The sequence below is a fragment of the Schistocerca americana genome, chromosome 2, assembly GCF_021461395.2.
Source record: "Schistocerca americana isolate TAMUIC-IGC-003095 chromosome 2, iqSchAmer2.1, whole genome shotgun sequence".
NCBI classification, from domain to species: Eukaryota; Metazoa; Arthropoda; class Insecta; order Orthoptera; family Acrididae; genus Schistocerca; species Schistocerca americana.
The window spans coordinates 576336618-576357442 of NC_060120.1; the positions used below are offsets into that span (position 1 = coordinate 576336618).

General features: G+C 39.2%; 1 protein-coding gene across 4 annotated transcripts in view; it reads right to left on the reverse strand.

Annotated features, from left to right (window-relative positions):
* The window catches only part of LOC124590384 (thialysine N-epsilon-acetyltransferase-like), a 139739-nt gene that overhangs the window by 111495 nt on the left and 7419 nt on the right, over positions 1 to 20825 (reverse strand). The gene's annotated exons all lie outside the window — the stretch shown is intronic.

The following is a 20825-nucleotide window of genomic DNA, read 5'->3' on the forward strand; positions in this document are numbered from 1 at the left end:
TTTAAGGCACCATTTATAAATGTTTGATTTTGGACTGCCAGTGACTCTAATGACTTCTCTGGCCAAAACAGCAAAGGGTGTGTCAGCTCAGTCACTGTTGTACCCATAATTGTGGCTGGTAGGTGAAATGTTGTCCCCATTATGTCACAAACTGTACCATTTATTAGGATTCCAATGTCTTTCAGCTTCATCTTGGACATACCCCGTGGCCTTCCTTTTCTGTAACAATTTAGAATTATAACCTGTGGAGTACATGCCGAATAGATCCCATGCATGCACGTTCTTTGAAAATTGTATAAGGGATTAGTACTTCCCTCCGACACTTTGTGGTAAAGATTTTGCAGCAAGGAACACTTATATCTCACATGCCTTGTGTAAGTCCGAACCATCCTGGTTGGCCAGACAGTGATACTCTCCTGTTAGCAGAACTGTAACTCTTCCAAGGGCATCAGAGCATAAGTTTCCCTGATTTCTGATATTATTAGTACTTTCCTAGTGCACACTTGTACCCATTTTCCTCCTGTGCCACCTCCTGATAGAAAGGAATTTTTTGTCACTACACTTCCCTCCTTCTAAAAGCATTGGAAAAAAAAATAAAAATAAAAAAAATAAAAAGGATACTACTGAATGCTTCAATAATATGAACCCCTTAAACTATGTACTGCAAACATGAAACAACCCCCCTCCCACCGCCCCCCCCAAAAAAAAATTATATATATGAACCTCAGTGGTTCAGAAATAACAAGTAAAAATATACATAACAAACAAAAGCAAACAAAACAGGTGGTCTTACTGCATATGATATGCTGCATGAATTCAGATCATTTTTAACTACTGACTTCCTTGATTCTTAGATGCTTTATTCCAGATAACCTGAGATATTGGAATCTGTGGCAAAGCCTCTAATGCTCCAATGAAGTGTTTGACATGGCTCACATGAATAATCGAAATCTCCATTGGAAGCTGCATCGATACGTTTGGCAGTGATGTCATCTCTATTGCTTGGTATGGACCCGGTACTTAGTTAAAACTTCCTTTTATTTCTTTTGGTGTATAAGGGTTTGTTACTAAAACCCACTGACCCACTCAATATTGCACATTTTCCCCATATGTTGCCCCATCTGATCCTGATGTTTGAGTGCCTTTGTATACGCCCATTTGCCATTCTGCCAAATTTCTCCTAATTTTTTTTTCAAATTTTTTCACTGTCTCCTTATTATAGCACATAATTTAGATTTCAGAGCCTCAAAAAGAGATGGCATCTTTCTATAATATACTACCTGGGTTTTCTGCACTGAGACAACACACTGAAGATACAAGTCCCAGTAATCATGCTGACTATTTACATAATGTCTCGCCCTTCTCAGTACATCTATTTGCTTGTGGGTGGAAAGGGCTTGTGTGAAGTTTTTGGATATGAAGCAGGCAACATAATTCCTCGGAAAGTCTGACATGAAATTTGTATCCTAATTCTTAATTATAGTATCAGAAATGCCAAATGTCAGTACCCAATTATTAACCATTGTGTCTGTAAACTGTGCTCACTTGTAGGTAGTGAATTGATATCATTCCTATGAACTGGGAAAAGTAGTCTATATAACTGTAAGAATATACTTATTTCCAACTACTGTCTTATTAAATGGTCCAAGAATATCCAAACCAAGCATTGCAAAATGTTTTGTTGTTTATGGCAACCTTTGCAACGACATACACTGGTGATTAAAATTTGCTCTTTGCAAATTTGTACACAATCCTTCATGCACTGTTCTACATCTTGCTTTGTGGTTCTGCAATAAAGCTTTCTGGCGACATATCTATGTGTCATTTTAGGTTCCACCATGAACCAACAACAGCTGGTCATGTATCTTTTGCAATACTTCATTTCTGAATGATGTGGGAACCACAAAATGTGGTCCACACTTCACACTTCTGCACAGCAAGACATTGTGTGTCACAAACTATGGCTGAGACCTAAAAGCCTGACAGTCTATATTACTGGCCATTGCCTTTTGCCACTCTGACAAGCTTTTGCCAAGGGCTTGCAGAGCTCCAGTTTTCCTGCTTAGCACATCTGTGTTAGTACCCATCTCCCCAGATTTATGCACCACTTCATAATTAAACTTGTTTGGCTCCATTGCCATTGAGTTAATCTACTGGAAAGGTATTTCAGTCCCAATAGCTACTTAAGGGAACCTTCATCAGTAACTACTTTGAATTTTGTCCTTATAAATAACAGTGAAAGTAGGTAACACCGTGAATAACTGCTAGCATTTCTTTTGCTGTTATTGAACAACTGCATTCCCCCATGTTCAATTGTCTTGAAGCATAAGCCACTGGATGATCCCTATTATCCATGATTTGGCTCAAAACACAACCAACAGTTATACTGCTCGCATCATATCTTGATCGAAGTTAGGAAATACCAACACAGGGCTCAAAACCAAATCAAGTTGTAATTTTTTGAACATGGATTAACACTTTATTGACCACCCAGATTTCACTCCTTTTTTTAATAGACAATTCAAGGACTCAGCAAGTTGTGCAAAATCCCTCATGAACTTCCTACAATCATTACAGAGGCCTAAAAATACTGTAATTGCTTTGTAGTCAGTGGCAGTACAATATAATAAACAACTCATATCAGCCACGGATCACTTTTTACTCCTTCATGACTGATTACCTGACCCTGATAGTTTACTTCTGTTTGACTGAAATGGCACATATCATCACAGACTGTCAGTTGTGCTGCCTGTAGCATTTAATAACTCCTTCCAATTGTTTCACGGCTCTGCCATATCCTTTGAAATACAATTACGTCACTGAGATAAACCATGAATTTTTTTAGGTTTCAGTGCCTGAAACACTGCATCCAAGCATCTCTAGTGTATTTTTCAGTCCAAACGGCATCCTACAGTACTGGTAATGTCACCATGGTGTGGAAAAAGCTGTCTTCAGCCAGTCTTTTAGAACTACTTCTAGATGGTTGTAGCCACTCTTCAAAATCCATGGTCAAGAAGTATCTACATTGACCCAGATTGTCGAGTGTTTCCATAATGTTTGAGATGGGGTGTGTATCAGTGACAGCATTTGCATTCAAGAAGCGGTAACTGCAACAGAGCCTGTATTTCTTGATCCCACCTTTTTGGGCACGGTGGCAACTTTCATACTTCAAGTCTACCACTACCCTTATGATTCCATCAGTCAACTGCTGGTCAAAGAATTCCTCCATCAAAGGTTGTAAATGCTTTGGGACCCTGTATGGTTTTGTATATGCCAGAACTTTGTTTTCTGTTGGTGTCATGTACTGTGTTACAGGCATCACTGGTAACAGACCCACCAGACTGAATGTATCTGTGAATCTAAGCATTAAAGCTTTCATGTCTTCTCTGTCTTTTCCTTGCAAGTGTTTAGCTTTGTCACATTATGCAGAACTGCTAACAGTATGCCTCTGGCTGAGGTCATTACCTGACCTATCAATATCATCTTCTTCTAAGACACTCAAACTAGCAAACATTAGGCCCTCTGGCAGATTAACTACACTCATGCCAAAATTGTACAAACTCATGAGAACCCAAATTTTCCATCTATGTCTGTAATGCATATTACCCTCTTGTGCACCATACAGTGTGACTTATTTAACTTCACCTTGAAGGTCAGTGGTTCTACCACTCAAAACGATTCCCTTGATAAGTCTTACCTACACTAAATCTGATAAATTTTCCTGCATCTGCCAGTACATTATCCCATGAATTAACCTTCAGTGTACATGAATACAGTTTACCTGGTACTATCCTCACGATAGGTGCACCTTGCAACATTGTTTCAATGCAACTTTCTTCCCTAGCAGAAACAAAGTTCCACCAAGTTCCATTGTATGCTGTGAAAGATTAATTATAGTGTGACGTGTATTCAGAAATTCTAGCTTGAGAATTATGCAGTATAACCCTCATCAATGTGTGGGAACACTTCCATATACTCCTTAAAGCTTTCAGCCCCAATGCTAAAAGTGAGCAGTGTTGTTCCCAATGATTCCATCTCATTGTTACCCACTCCACATAAACTACACCGTGTAGACTGAAGTCTCTTCCTACCTAAGAAGTCTAGACCAACAACTGACACATGAGCACCTGTGTCTACCTAAGAAGTCTAGACCAACAACTGACACATGAGCACCTGTGTCTAACAAGAATTTATGTACTTTATTATTTATTGCACCAATCAAACAACAATCCATCTCTTCAAACGTCCTTGCAGTGGAACATTCTATTGAGAATGATCTTCATTGGTTAAGGCACTCCTGTTTGCATTTAATGTATACTTCCTTTTATTACACTTGCAAATCTTGCAATCACTACAGTCAAAGCACTGTGGTTGGCAACATTGCTTCTTCATATGCCCTCCTCTTCTACATCTGTAGCATTTGATGTCAAAGGAGAACACACCATGGATACCCCACTTCTGACTCACAATATCTATCTCCTCTAGTTGTGCAGCAATCCTGCTAGCTGAGGACAAATCACTAGGATTTTCCACCCCCACCCATCATTACATATCCGCTGCAATACCACTCATGAATATGTCTAACGCCCTATTCTCTGCATCCCACAAGAGGAGTCCATCTGCCTCTGCACAGTGCATCAATTCTTAAGTCTGCAAGTTCACTTTATGAATTCTGTCAGAGAATGCCTCTACTGACACACTGTGTTTCTTTGATAATCTGATGAGCTTTCTCCCAAAAAATCTGGTGCTATCTTGCTTTGGGCGATAGTGCTGGGTAAGCCCTTCAGCCAGCCGATCAAATGTCTGTGTTTTACTAATAGTTTCATTGTATATGACATATGTTTTAGCATCACTCATTACCTGTAACTTAGCCACAGATAGACATGTCATATCAGACCAATTCCCTAACTGAGCTACTTCCCTAACATCACCCAGAAAGGCTGATACAACCTTGGCTGCTATCTCAGAAAAAGGTGTAATGAGACTAACTGCCATAGGATCAATGGATTGGACAGGTACGTTCACTACCATCTTGCTATCCCCTCTCTGTGATTGTATCAACCCAGTCATGGCACGTAACGCTTTTTGTTCCCTCTGTATCTCTTTGCCAGTCTGGCTTAATTCTGTTTTACACTGGAGTAACACAGCAATCTGATATTTTAAAATGTCAATGATATGTAAAGTTGCTGCAGATATTTCTGGTCATTGTGTAACCTCCATTTTGAATTATATTACAGAACAAATGGGAACCTAGTACACCAACACAATATCAATATGCAAAAACAACTACATTAAGTTTTCTATATGTCATGGACCAATGGGATGCACTACACTGCTGTTCGTCATGGCCAAACCTCCTACCATTTTCACACATTACTAAAACTGCCTTAGTACATGGTGATTCATGCCATGATAAATTACAATACTGGCACTTAGTCAAACATAAGTACTCTTCCCTACAGTTACCCCCAAAACTGTGAGAGGTCTGCAGGCTCTTGTGGTCTACACAATGTCAAGATCCTATGCAGATCCTTCTAATGCAACATGCCACCAAAATAAAAGAAAATAGAAAACATGCCAACAAAAACTGGTTACCCATCACACTGCACAATGACAGATGTCAATGAATGCTAATGCAGGTGCGGCTCCTTGACAGTGGTGACAGACAACATCAACACCCTTCACATCAAATCAGTACAGTGTCAGAAGTCACAGCTTCCAGCGCCAAATTTGTAGAAGCTTGCCAGATGCACCCTCCTATGTGAGTGTAGGATAGTCGAGTGGAGGTCCAAAGGTGTGGCCCTGTTGTGCACCAGGGCACTTCAGTGACATCACTCAATTAACAGCAATTTATTTCCAGGAGTCTTACAACACTGTCTTCTTGCCACTGTGGCCTAGCAATGGCCACGCTAAGCCTGCACAGCACAGAGGTGAAGGGTAGCATGTCAGTGTGCAGCGAGGAATCTGCTGGTGCTGCCGTGGTATTGTCTGGGGCCAGTGCCATGGCCCTGTTGTAGGAAAGTATGGTGGCCAGTGCATCTCTACAGCCTGGTATGGCTTTAGACATCTGCCAGAGCCTCAGTGCTCTCACTGAGGGAAGCTGTCCTCAGGCTCAGACCCAGAAATATGCATGCCCCTGTTGTTGATTGTCAAGATGGAGTACAGGCAGAAAACCCAATGGCGACACAAAGGACAGCCCCAGAGGCGGGTACCGGCACACAGCCGCTAAGGCAGCACTTGTACGGCTCATTAGTGGTGGTACAGGCACCCTGCTCCCTAGCTGAACAGCTCACACATGGGCAGATTGGCTCTTCACTCACAGAAGACTGGCCTGGCTCTCATCTTTGGGTAGCCACAGGTGTGACCAGCAGGAACGCAGCTTGCAGGGTTGAAGTTTTTTCCACAACCTGATGGCTGTAGACTCACAGCGGTAGACTCCAAGCTGGTGGTGGCCAGTTACACTTTTTTGTATTCATCAGGTTGCCCTGCAACTAGCAGAGCTGGCCCTCTATCAGTATCAGTTATGCAGATGGAGTTGCCAGTCTCTGAGAGTGAGTGGGAGGAAGGTGAAGGTTTTATAGCAGTCAATGATGTGATGCCCCTGTATGAGTAACCGAATGTGTTTCCATTTGCTGAGCATGTCAGCCCTCTTGTCTAGCCTAATGTTTAACTTCAGAATGTTGCTTTACACAAAGTTTGCATTCTGAAACGCATTCTTGCATCATCCATAGGTGAAGTTACTGCATGTAGCCCCATTACAGAAGAGCATTATATCTGCTTTGCACTATTGTCTAAGTGCTGAATCAGGTGTTCCTAATGTCTATATCACACAATCTCATACAACAAGCTCCCTGCTTGTTTGTATTCCAGTTTTTCTGATTGTTGACAATGGTTATGCCACCACTGCATACATGACAGGTGTGGTCCACTTGGCACTTTCCCCAAACATAATTTTATTCCTGCACTTAATTATCATTCTGCTGTGCAACAATACTTTAAATTGTGATTACCAAATGCTGACTGAAGAACACATAGGTTGTGCACTTTGACATTACTGATCATCAGCTCATTTTGATGGTTACATTACCAAACACTAACTGAAGCTTTGTGCATGATGCAATTTATAGATGCACATATTACAGAAAATTAGAAACTGACAAAACACCAGGTTAATACATTTCAGTTATTCATAAAAAAGAATGCAAAATTGGAGGACAAAAAGATACAATGCACAAAGTGCTGCACAGTTACCAAATAGTAAAATTATCAATACCATTTTACGGGAGAGCAGCTCACTGTGAAAGGGATTCCCAAAGTTCACTAAAAAGTTTTGAGAAAGTAATATTCTCTAATCTGAATAATTACCATATGAACAAGTTACTTTAGTGAAAGTATTATTTAATTGGAGAGATAAAAAAATCTACTCACCAGGCGGCGGCAGAACACACACATAAAAGACAGTTGTAATTGGCAAGCTTCCATAGCCAGTGGCTCCTTCAGGCAGAAAGGTTGAAAGGGAAGGAAGAGGGGTGAAGGAAAAAGACTGAAGAGGTCTAGGAAAAGGGGTAGATTTTGGGAAAGTCACCCAGAACCACAGGTCAGGGGAGACTTTTCGTACAGGATGAGAAGGAAAGACTTGTTGTTACTGAAAGTTTAATATAATCGGATAGATAAAAGCTCTGCTCACCAAGAAGTGGTAGGAGAAAACACATATAAAAGATATGGAAATACGCAAGCTTTTTGAGCCAGTTGCTCTGTCTTCTGGAACACGGGTTGAAGGGAAAGGAAGAGAGATGAAGGAAAAGAATTGGCAAGGTTTAAGAAATGGGGAGAGTTATGAAAGTTGCCCAGAACCCCAAGTCAGGGTAGACTTACCAAATGGAATGATTGAAATAATTAGTCTTTTTTGGAAATAATTACGTTTTAAGATTGGAACATTCTATAGCATGAAAATTTTGAATATGAATAAATTTTGAAATACAAAGTTTTTGGAAAAAGTAACACATTCATTGAAATGAGGATAATGAGAGCTTTTAAATGAACTATAACACTTTAGAAACAACAACTTTAGCTCAGCAAAAATTTCCCATTCACATTGTTTGCATCTATAGTGAAACTATGAACATTACTCTAGGAAAAATATTTGCAGGTGAACTAATTATATCAGTGTCATCAATAATATGGAAATAACATAGTGGTTAATAAAGTTTTATGATGTCTTGCTTGAATAAAAAAATAGTTATTTTACATAACTATTGTACAAGTCATCATCATTTTCTTTTCAAGTGCTAGGCCTACTGATCTGTAACAGTCCTGTTGGTAAGTTCTGCTGCCATTTTTTCTTTCGTCAGCCTATTAATGTTACAGCACTAGAGTAGTAGCATGGCATGGATTTCAGGATCCTGTTTGAGCTCTTTCATTTCAGATGTTTTCTCCAGCTGTTTTGGTAGTTCTGAATATAAAGTGTGATGGGTTCCACTTTAAGATTCTTCAACACGTTTTCATTCTTTTTCCGATCCCATTTGATGCAACCAGCTGTTTGTTTCACAATGTTAGTCTTTTCACACCTTTTGCCTTTATTTTCCGTTTCACTGCCATACCATAGCAGGTCCTGTTAAGACCTTCTAAAGGTGTATTCTGGTGTGCTCTGGACAAGGGAAAGTTTCCTTACATTATTAATGACTCCCATTGTTTATGTATACATGATGCCTATGTCTGCTAGGTCTGTTTCTTCCAGAAAATATTGTTTACGGCCTGTCTATCTGAATATGTTTTCTCTTCCTAGAATTTTGTTTTTCAAACTGGATATTTTCTGTTGAAGGTCACAATTTTTGTTATTTCAATATTGATATCAGAAAGGAAAAAATAACATTGGCATCAGAATAACTGAGATAGTCCCATCTACAACTGATATCAGGATTACTTTAAATGCCTTACTAAGTTCTATGAATCACTCCCCATTTTTATCTGTTCTGTAGTTAGTCAGATACTGAACAACAATGCTCTGAAATTTTATTGTTTATTAAAATCACTGAACAGGGCAACAGTACACTTCTTGGAACCCTAACAGATAATGTCTTCCAGTTGCTCCTTGGGTTTTTCTTGTTTGCCTGATTAATAGGAGACTACACATTTGTGATGGTGTAGATCTTGTTAATATTTCAAAATGTGAGGGGTGAAACTCAGCTGCTGCACAAGGGAAAGTTTCAGACATAATCAGGATGAGAGACTACGTACTTGCTAAGTTTACCTTTGAGAGTACTTGAGATGAAAGACATCTTGATCAGTAAATCTTATTTCTGGAGTTGCTGTGATTAGCATTAAATGTTGTGAAAGGACACTGGTGAGGTATTTCATTTCTCCAAATGTTGAAAACAAGTTCACATTGGAGATAGCATAGAAGTTCTGCTGTCTGTGGCAGAGACAGTCCCATCTACAGCTGATATCAGGATTACTTTAAATGCCTTACTAAGTTCTATGAATCACTCCCCATTTCGATTTGTTCTGCAGTGAGCCAGATACTGAACAACAATGTCTTGAAATTTTATTGTGCATTAAAATCACTGAACAGGGTGACAGTACACTCCTTGGTAGAAGTCTCTGATCTGCCTTACTATGTCAGTGCAGATTCCCCTGTAACTCAAAGCCACTATTCATAAAGTTATTCACTGAACTTTCCTATAAGCTTTTAAGGGTTGGGCTATTGACTTGAGTCAATGATGTTTCACAATGGCTAACAAACTGTGAAGTCTGTGAATACTGGAGCCACCAGTACTGACTGGCCGGCTGTCCCCACTTCCCATAGAGATGCTTGGCTTAACAAGGGATGTCTTCTTCTTCTTTTATTTACAGAAGGTTACTGGAAGCTGGAAATTGGTGGCATACAGTGTGGAGAAGGTGGCAATCAAATAGATGAAATGGGAGGCAGGCAGCATTGTTGTTCATAGTCTTCCATATTCCTGAAGAACCAGTAATACTTGCCAAAGGAGAACATAAATAAACAGTATTGTATACAAAGAGTTTATAATACGATAGATTGTGAGATGAAACTTCCGGCCATTACGTACCTTCAGGAGACAAAATATGTAGTACTGCCACTACAAAAATACACACACACACACACACACACACACACACACACACCACATGCTCTTAAAAGTAAAAGTGATACACCATCTAGCTTTCAGCTTGTTCCTTTGGCAGGGAGGGGAGAGGTATAGGTTATGGAAAGCTAAAAATTAATTATAGGATTTCCAGTGGTGGGGTTGGAGCATGTCATAGTGGCTGGATGCACAGGATGGATTTTATAGTAGACATGATTGCAATGGTAGGAACCATGGGGTAGGCTAATAGTTGGTATCGTTATAAGGTTTCAGTAGCATGCAACAAATGTTAAGGGCGTGATGGAAGGTGACAATGAGCGGCATGGGGAGGTAATGATGGAGAGAGGATTTCATTTCAGGGCTTGACTTGAGAAAGCTGTAGCCTTTGCGGTTTTTTATTTTGGAAGTGATAACTGTATTAGTCAGTGGACAAGAAGAAGATAATACCCAGGAGATTTGTTTGTCATTAAGATATGTGGAGTAGTTGTGGGACAGCAAAGCCTGGGAGAGATTGTTGTTGTAGGTATAGAGGGATTTGGTGGCTGAGCAGATATGTTTCCCATGGATGCCTAGGTTGCGGGTAAGGATGCATTTGGTGTGAAAGGTGGGGCAGCTGTCAAAGTGTAGGCATGTTGATAAGTGGTTGGTTTTATTTGGTCTGAGGTTTGGATGTGGGCTTCAGTGAGATGAAGATCAATTGCAAGGAAGGTGGCTGTGGATTTGGAAAAGAACTAGGTGAACTTCAGTTGGGAAAAGGAGTTAAGTTGCTGCAGCAAGTGGAGTAGTTCTTCTTCAATATGACCACAAAGATGTTATCAGTAAATCTGTACCAGGCCAGAGCTAGGTTCTTTCTTGGGACCCATTAAAAGGTTGGCAAAGGACTGAGTATCTTTGTTCTCATAGTGGCCCCTTGATAATTTCACAAGTTTGGTCATCACAAGCAATGAAGTTATGGCCAAGGATGAAGTTGACTAGGGTAACAATAAGCAAGGTTTTAGGAAGACTTCCAGGTGACCAGTCAAGAGGTAGTGTTCTAGGTCTAAGAGCACATGTGAATGTGGAGTGTTGGTGTTAAGTGCAGTCTAATCTCTGTACCATGACAAAGAAACTACTGGTTCTGAAAATTAGGTAGTGTATCCTTTCACGTTTATTTTATGTAAATGGATAGATAAAAAATCTACTCACCATACAGCCTACTGCCACTTGGTGAGGAGATTTTTTATCTATCCATTTACATTATATTATCAATATTTCACTTTTAATTGCATTAATTGGCAGTACTACGCATTTGGAACCCTGATGGTAAGAACAAGATTCAAAAAACTTGCAATGATATCTGGGTTCGGAACTCTTTCTTCCTGAAATGCAAAAGTTGTACATAGTGCAGTGCAGAGAACTGAACACCAAAACAGTGTGTCAGTTCAATGAACACAAACAATAATGTCAACTACACACTGCCACGTATTTGATGCTTCTGTTAAATTAAGAGACAATGTTAAACCACAGTTGAAAATTTTGACTGTTATGATGAATTCTTCCACATTGTAACTGCACTGAGGAGCAATGAACTGCCCATAAGTCAGTTCCAGCAGTTCTTCTGCACCGTATTTACAGTTGTGGAGCCAGTCATTTATGCCCAACCAACCGCCAATTTGGTTTGTGGTCAATGAAAATATCCATGCTCTGATGAGTTACCATTTACCATGAAAAATGTATGATGGTTATTAACAATTTAGACCAGAGGGCAACATCATTGGTTCAGGCTTTATTGTGTACCCACCACATCATCAAGTTTAGCTCACTTTAAAAGCTGAATAAACTGCTCACTGAACTAAATTACCAAACTAAAGGCTCACACAGGGGCTTTATCAAGAAACAAGTGGTGACAAAACCCCTTCAGAATTTTGGCAGCAGCTATGAGGACTGATTAACATGATTACAGTTTTGGACATTTTGTTGTAGCATTTTTGGCAACTGCAGGTACCATCGCAAGTGAAGATAGCAGTGGCAGTACACGAAGATCAACCAATAAATAAGCTGCTAAAAATGACTGATAAAATATTCACAACTTTGGAAATGCCAGTAAAAGTGGTCATGATATCATTGGCAGACGATGTGCCAGTCGACTCCATCCGACAGATGCTATACTCACTTCAAGAAGCGACACCAGACTGTATTGCCACTGTGCCCCACCACCCACTGAGAGTTTCTGAAGAGCTTCAGAGTTTACACACCACAGTTGAAATGCTGGCCAGAGGGGCTCAAGCACAGCAGCAATGAGGAGGACCTAGTAAACATCAACAGTCCTGACAAACTAAAGTGCTGCAACATCAAATTACCAATAATATGGGGACAACACTATTAATGAAACTTGAAACTTCCTGGCAGATTAAAACTGTGTGCTGGACTGAGACTCGAACTCGGGACCTTTGCCTTTTGCGGGCAATTGCTCTACCACTGAGCTACCCAAGCACGACTCATGCCCTGTCCTCACAACTTTACTTCTGCCAGTACCTCGTCTCCTACCTTCCAAACTTTACACAAGCTCTCCTGCGAACCTTGCATAACTAGCACTCCTGAAAGAAAGCATATTGCAGAGACATGGCTTAGCCACAGCCTGGGAAAACACTATTAATGTTTGCTGGTACCACAGGTACAACAAGTGTGGCTCCATCAACAAAATCAAACATCCTACACTGATGGCATCAAAAAACTGGTCTCTCATTGGGAGCATTGTGTTCATCACAAAGGTGAATATGTTGAGAAATAAATATGTAGACAAGAAGAACAGAGATGTAGAATGTCAATAATGTTTGCTTTATTCAGAGGGCTTTAAATGTTTTCACATGACAAATTTGGAGGCATTACTTTTCAGAATGGTCTTGTATCAGATAGGTGTACAGATGTGACCTTCCTGACTGACACCGACTCCAAAGTTAGCATACCCCCAGCACGGTGCACACCTGACAATAAGCCAAATAAAAAATCGCACCTGAAGGTGGCAAACAATTTGGCAATCACCACCTATGGCCATACGCTACTGACTATCAACATAAGCCACCCCCTTTATATGGAGATCTGTAGTTGATTATGTCACTGAGACTATATTAGGTGCAGTTTTCTTTGTGCATTATACATTAAAAATGGATTTGAAGAAAGCACGATTACAGAAAATAGCAACAGGTACTGCTCTACACTGACAGATTGGCCAACAATGGCAATCATTAATTTTTTTGTTCAGAAAGTTACAACCAGCATAGCAATGGTGAAGCACATGTGACAGGGAACTCCTTGTAAATTATGAGGGTTTTAAATATTTCCACCTACAAACTGTATTATGTCCTGAGACAATTTACACTGAGCACAAACCAATAGTCTCCACTTCCCAGAATACCAGTGACAAGTGCTCTTCATTGCTGTTCAGACATATAAAGTTTGTCACCAGTTTACAATAGATGTGTGCCACATAAAATTTATAGAAGACAATGTGACCAATTACTTTTTGTGCATCTGTGGTTTGGCAAACATTATGGACTAGGAAGAATTTGCTGCCACTACAGCATTTCTTGGCAACCCTGCCATACGACTTCAACTCGCCCAAATCCCACAGCCAGGCACCAAGTTAACACTACGGCATGATGTCTCTTGGCAGAAGCCAAGTGTTACAAATTATTTAGGAATAAAGGAGATGACTCACTGAAAGCCAGAAGCACTGCATCGTCGATAGGTACACAAAGAAAAGATACAGAGCTTTGCTAGCTTTCAGAATGAATTTCGTTTTTCAACCTTGAAAATAATTCATAATTCTCAACCAGAACATTCCATAAATTATTTTTTGGTGACTGAACATTTATAAATATTTTTTTTACTTTAAATTTTTCATTTTTTGTCAGATGTTTAATAACAAAGACTTATCACTCTTTATGTTTCTTTAATCTTATTTGCAGCTACCTGATCATGGCAGCAGTAGGAATGGCATCATAACTAAATAAATTTATTAAAGAACCCAGATGGTTTTATTCCCAAATATTCAAAATGACAGTGGACTCACACACTAAATTTACTTCCTTTATTAATAAATAGCTGTCACGTGTCATTGCAAAAAATGGACAAAAGCCTTTCCCTTGGTATTTTTATGCATTTGTGCAGTGTACAAGCCAGAGATTAGTGCATCATAAGGAGAAATGGTGTATCAGCATGCTACCTCACATGTGCGCCACTACTAACCACAGCAAAACCACCACTGTTGGTACAATGGCTCTGAGACCAGATAGCCAGAATCCGACGCCCACCTGCTACATGCTATGGTGAACATCTTGTTTTCATCTGGATGACTGTGCTCACATCATGCTTTGCATAGATCTCATCAAACTGCTGCTCCAACCACTGTTCACTGGTCCCTTCCTGGTGGTGAGATGAAGAGACCACACCAAGGATGTCACAAAAAACAGTAAAACCACAAGACAGTCAAGCTAGTGAGGGTCCTACAAGATCACACCAATGCCACAAGCCTCACTATACCCAGAGACACCCATGTGTACTTGACCTGTGGTTACCAGCCCCTCCATCAGCCTGCATTAAGCAATCGGCTGATGTGTGTGTTAGTTTGGTACAAGTGTTATCCTTGAAGTTGCTCTAAGTCATCAAGTTAAGTGGTTTTGTTTTTGAATATGTATATATATTGAGATAAAAAATTATTCTGTACACTTCAATTCCGTGTATTTTATTTTGTCTGGAGTATAAGCCTTCCCACAAGCCACTCAATACAATCATCGTTACCATAAAGAGCCTGGGATTTAACTCTACATTCTGAATAGCCCATTTTCTTCTATCTGGTTCTACATCTACATCTATATTCCGTGAACTGTTATGAAGTGCATGGAAAAGGGTATGTCCCACTGTACGAGTTATTAGGCCTTTTCCCCATTCCATTCATGTATGTAACTTGACAAAAATGATTGTTTAAATCCCTCCATGTGTGCTGTAATTAATATAATCTTATCCTCACAATCCCAAGGGGAGCGATATGTAGGGGGATGCAATATGTTCCTAGAGTCATCATTTAAGTTCTTGAAACTTTGTCTGTAAATGTTATCTTCAAGGGTCTACCAGTTCAGTTCTTTCAACATTTCAGTGACACTCTTGCACAAGTCAAACAAAAATCTGACCATTCGTGCTGCCCTTCTCTGTATCATTCAATATCCCCTGCTAGTCCTACTTGGTATGCGTACCACACACGTCAGTAACATTCTAGGATGGGTCACACGAGTGATTTGTAAACAGTCTCCCTTGTAGACTGATTTCAGTTCCTAGTATTCTACCAATAAACCAAAGTCTGCTACCTGTTTCACCCACAATGTGATTGCTCCACTTCCTGTCCCTACTAAGTGTTACATCCAAGAATTTGATTGAGTTTACAGATTACAGCTGTGACTCACTAATGTCATATTCATACAATGCTATGTTTTTTGTTTTTCTTTTCGTGAAGTGCACAAGTTAGCATTTTTGAACATTTAATGCAAGTTGCCAATCACTGTACCACTTTGAAATCTTATCAAGGTCTGACTGAATATTTCTACAGCTTCGTTCAGACTCTACTTTGTTCTAGATAACTGCATCATCTGCAAAATGTATAAGGTTGTTAACAATATTATTCACAGGATCATTAATATACAACATGAACAGCAAGGAACCCAAGACACTTCCATGGGGTACACCCAAAGTTACTTCGACATCTGTTGATAGCTCTCCATCCAAGAAAACATGCTGCGTCCTCCCTATCAAGAAATTCTCTGTCCAGTCATATATTTCATCTGATACCCTTAGGATCAGAGTATTGATGATAGGATATGTGTGGTACTGGGTCAAACACTTTACAGAAATTGAGAAATACTGTGGCTGCCTGACGGCCTTGATCCAAAGCTTTCAGTATGTCGTGAAAAATTGCAAATTGGATTTCACATCAGTTTTTCATTTGAGAGATCTATGACAGACTATCTCAGCCGTAAATGTGTATAATATCTGATAGAGATACTATCGGGACCTGGGGCTCAGTTTAGTTTCAATGATTTCAGCTGTTTCTCAATGCCCTGACACTAACACTTATCTCACTCAACTTTTCAGTGGTATGAGAATTAAATTGGAGCAATACTCCTAGGTTCTTCTTTATAAAGGAACATTTGAAAACTGATTTAACCATTTCAGCCTTTACTTTGTTACTCTCAATTTCAGTTCCTGTCTCATCCGTGAGTGATGGTCACTGACATTGGTATCACCAACAGGCTTTACATATAACCAGAATTTCTTTGGGTTTAGTGGAAGATCACTTGACAACATCCTGCTGCAGTAGTCATTAAAGGCAACACAAATTGCTCTCTTAACTGCCAAACATATTTCATTCAGCATCTCTCTATCTATAACTTGCGATTTGTTTTATACCTATTATTCAACAGTCTCTGTTTCTTTAGAAGTTTCTTTACACTTGTTCTATGGTGTGGAGGATCTCTTCCACCAAGAACCGTCCTACTGGGTAGATATCTACCCATTGCATGGTCAACTACTCTTTTAAACCAGAGCCATAGTTCCTCTATGTGCTCCTATTCTGAGCTAAAAAACTTCAGATTCCCCATTGAGGTGTTACACTATTGTTTCTCTGTCTAAGTAGCTGAACAGATAAATCTTTCTGCTTGTTTTATTTCGCCTTTGTGTTTTGGTACTGTAGTGCTTCAAGAATTTCCATGTAAATTCTAGAACCACTCGTCCTTCTACCATATCAAACACAAAATATTTTAAAAATAAGTGTGAGAGAATGTACATGACGAGTGACACATCTTCGTGTGTGCAGGCTGAAAAGGAGTCATGAGCACAAGATAGAAGCAACGGTCAAACAGCATCGACAAGTGTTCGCTGCTCACGCCACGCAAGTTGTATTGGAAGAACAAGGAGTATATATGTATCTGATGCTGTTTTATATCGTCAATTATTGTAATGAGAAAAAAGAAGAACAGTTGAAGCATTGATAATTGTACTTCATGTGTTGGACTTGCTAGAAGCAAGATATAGTCATAAATTATGTGGTTGTAAAAACTACATTATTGCCGATGTATTTCATCGAGTCTAACGTGAGACGAATCGGTTGACTTATGAACATTTGAATATTGATGTGAGAAATATTGAATTAGTTCTCTGTGGAAGTTGAAATATACCATGTCTGAGTTAAAAGTATTCTTTGAGTACTAAATTATTTCAAAAATAGAGACAGAGTCTTATAAATTCCCGTAACCCGCATTGTTCTTCAGAGAAGAAGGTTTTGGAGATCAATGGAGTTGGCAATCCAGAGAAGAAGATCGGCTGTGCGGATCAAGTAAGTCAACCGATGGGGGAGAGGTATGAATTTTGCTTGCAATCCAACATCACACCACTTCTTATCATCACACATCGTTTGATCATGGCAAGCGTGACAGGACTATTCCAAGGAGAGTGGAATATAGATAATGTAAATCACAGATCTATAACTTTGCTAATCGTAGTCTTAATAAACATGAATTAAACTACACAGCTACCGAAAAGGAACTGTTAGCAGTACTATGGAGTATTCAAAAATTCTAAACACTAGTACGGGAGTCCGAAATCCATATCTACACAGATCATCAAGCTCTATCTTTTTTTATGAATAGACGTTTGTTACATAGCAGATTAATGTGGTGGATGTTGTTCCTACAAGAATATGACATTAGAATACAGTATGTAAAAGGTTATCACTGTTAGCATTCAACCACGATTCTTATACACATATTTTAACAACGCATTTCAAGAGACAATGCTCTCATCATCAGGTTGTAAAGTCTATGTCATGAAATTAAACGGACTAAAAAGACAAAATACCATCACAAACAGTTGGGAAGTCCATATAGTAAAACAGAATTAAAAGTATATTGGACTGTGAGTCCTCGTCATACATTGAAGTTGTTGACAGAAGTCGATGACCGTCCAATAGCTACCAAGTATGCTGTCGCACTGTGCCGGCTCGGGAGCTGTTGTGGACTGACGTGCCTAGGTGTTGTGGTGTGGTTACAGCCGTGTGCTTGACAGTAACGCTATGCTATTGGGCGCCTTATTACCTTATTGCATTGGTCTGCCATCGTTAGCTTCTAGCAACTCTGTCAGTGACATGCTACCAACTTAAAGTAGCATACCTACCCTAAAATAATTCTAAAAACCCACTAAAAAATCTCATTTCTTTACAATTATCTTGTGCATTTAGAATATTGCTTTGTTTCTTTTCATGGATAGCTATCTCGAATTCCTCTAGTAAATCAAGTTTCCTCCCTTTCTTTTCTACATGCAATATTTCCACGTTATCTTCTATGCTATTAAGGGGATGGCCTGTTTCATATATATGGTTCACAACAGCTGATTTGTCATAATTTCCTAACCTGAACGCATCTTTATGTTCTTTATACTGGATTGCGAATGATCTTCCTGTCTGCCCTATATATTTTGCATCACAAGTTCTGCACTGAATCTTATAAACTCTCGATCTTTCAAACTTATTTCTCTTCTCGCCAATATCGTGCTTAAGGCTATACCTTACTAGGTTATTAGTCTGAAAAGCTATTTTAACATCGTATGGCTTAAAAATATTTGCTATCTTTTGTGAGACTGTTCCGTAGTATGGCATTGTGATAATTTTCTCTTTCTCTCCATCAGTTTGAAAGATCGGGAGTTTATAAGATTCAGTGCAGAACTTGTGATGCAAAATATATAGGGCAGACAGGAAGATCATTCGCGATCTGGTATAAAGAACATAAAGATGCATTCAGGTTAGGAAATTATGACAAATCAGCTGTTGCGAACCATATATATGAAACAGGCCATCCCCTTAATAGCATAGAAGATAACGTGGAAATATTGCATGTAGAAAAGAAAGGGAGGAAACTTGATTTACTAGAGGAATTCAAGATAGCTATCCATGAAAAGAAACAAAGCAATATTCTAAATGCACAAGATAATTTTAAAGAAATGAGATTTTTTAGTGGGTTTTTAGAATTATTTTAGGGTAGGTATGCGACTTTAAGTTGGTAGCATGTCACTGACGGAGTTGCTAGAGGCTAACGATGGCAGACCAATGCAATAACGAAATAAGGCGCCCAATAGCATAGCGTTACTGTCAAGCACACGGCTGTAACCACGCCACAACACCTAGGCACGTCAGTCCACAACAGCTCCCGAGCCGGCACAGTGCGACAGCATACTTGGTAGCTATGGGACGGCCATCGACTTGTGTCAACAACTTCAATGTAAGATGAGGACCCACAGTCCAATATACTTTTAATTCTGTTTTACTATATGGACTTCCCAACTGTTTGTGATGGTATTTTGTCTTTTTAGTCCGTTTAATTTCATGACATAGACTTTACAACCTGATGATGAGAGCATTGTCTCTTGAAATGCATTGTTAAAATATGTGTATAAGAATCGCGCTTGAATGCTAACAGTGATAACCAGTATAACGACAACTGCTACCTCGACTCCATAATGGATTATATTAAAAGTATGTAAAAGGTTCTGAGAATATTGTACCAGACGCTTTGTCTAGGTTACCTATAGGTATGGAAGAATTAAAACGGATGGAAGGACCTGGCGTAATTTTTGCAATCAATTTTCTGACAGGAGGGTATCCACACACCAGGCTACAAAAGATGGCACAAAGAGTAACAGAGAACATCCATCATGATCCATATTTTACCAAGATGTTTGCTATGTGTATTAGGAATTCCTTGTCACATAATCAAGCAGGGAAGTGGAAAATTATGGGACATAATTTATTTTGGAGACATAGTATAACATCGCAATGGTGGCATTTATGCATTCTGAAGTTAATTGAAGACGAAATTGTTTGGTATGATCATACAGGGTATGGACACTTCAGAATAAAGAAATGTATAGCTCATATGAATAGGTTCAATTACTTTAAAAGGCTAGTAGATAAAGTAGTATCTTTAATTAGGACTTGTGAAATCTGTCAGAAGGTGAAAGAGAATAACACTCATATTAAATACAAATTGTATCCAATCATTCCTAAGTTTATACACGATCTTACAGCAGTGGATTTCTTTGGACCAATTCTGAAAGGAAAGGGAGAAGTGTTGTATATTTTAGTCCTCATAGAGTGTTGGTCAAAGTATGTTAAGTTATATCCCACGAAAAAGGAAATACACCAGACGTGATACATTGTTTACAACATTTTCTGGAGGAAGGCAAACCGAAATGGTTTCTCTCCAATAATGGACCACAGGTTGCTAGTAATGATTTTAAAGAATTTTTAGCATTTGAAGGTATTCATCAAGTGTTAATATCCAACTATAACACGTCCTCGAATCCGTGTGAATGGGTAATGAAAGAGATTGGGAAATTATGCCGCACCTGCTGCCATGAAAAACATACTTTATGGGCAATGAAGATCAAAGACTTTGAGCTTATTTTAAATGAATTAGTGCATTTATCAACTGGATTAACACCTTTAGAAGGAATAGGCAAACCTTTTGTAGGAGAACCTCCAATTAAATGTTTTAATTGGCCTGAACAACCTAACATCATCTTCAGAGCTCTGACTTGAAGAAAGAGACACCCAAGTTTTTTCAGAAATATGAAGGACCTTACCGAAGACAAATGGTATTACATCCCAAAACATTATTTTTAGTGGATCCTATAAAGGGATCA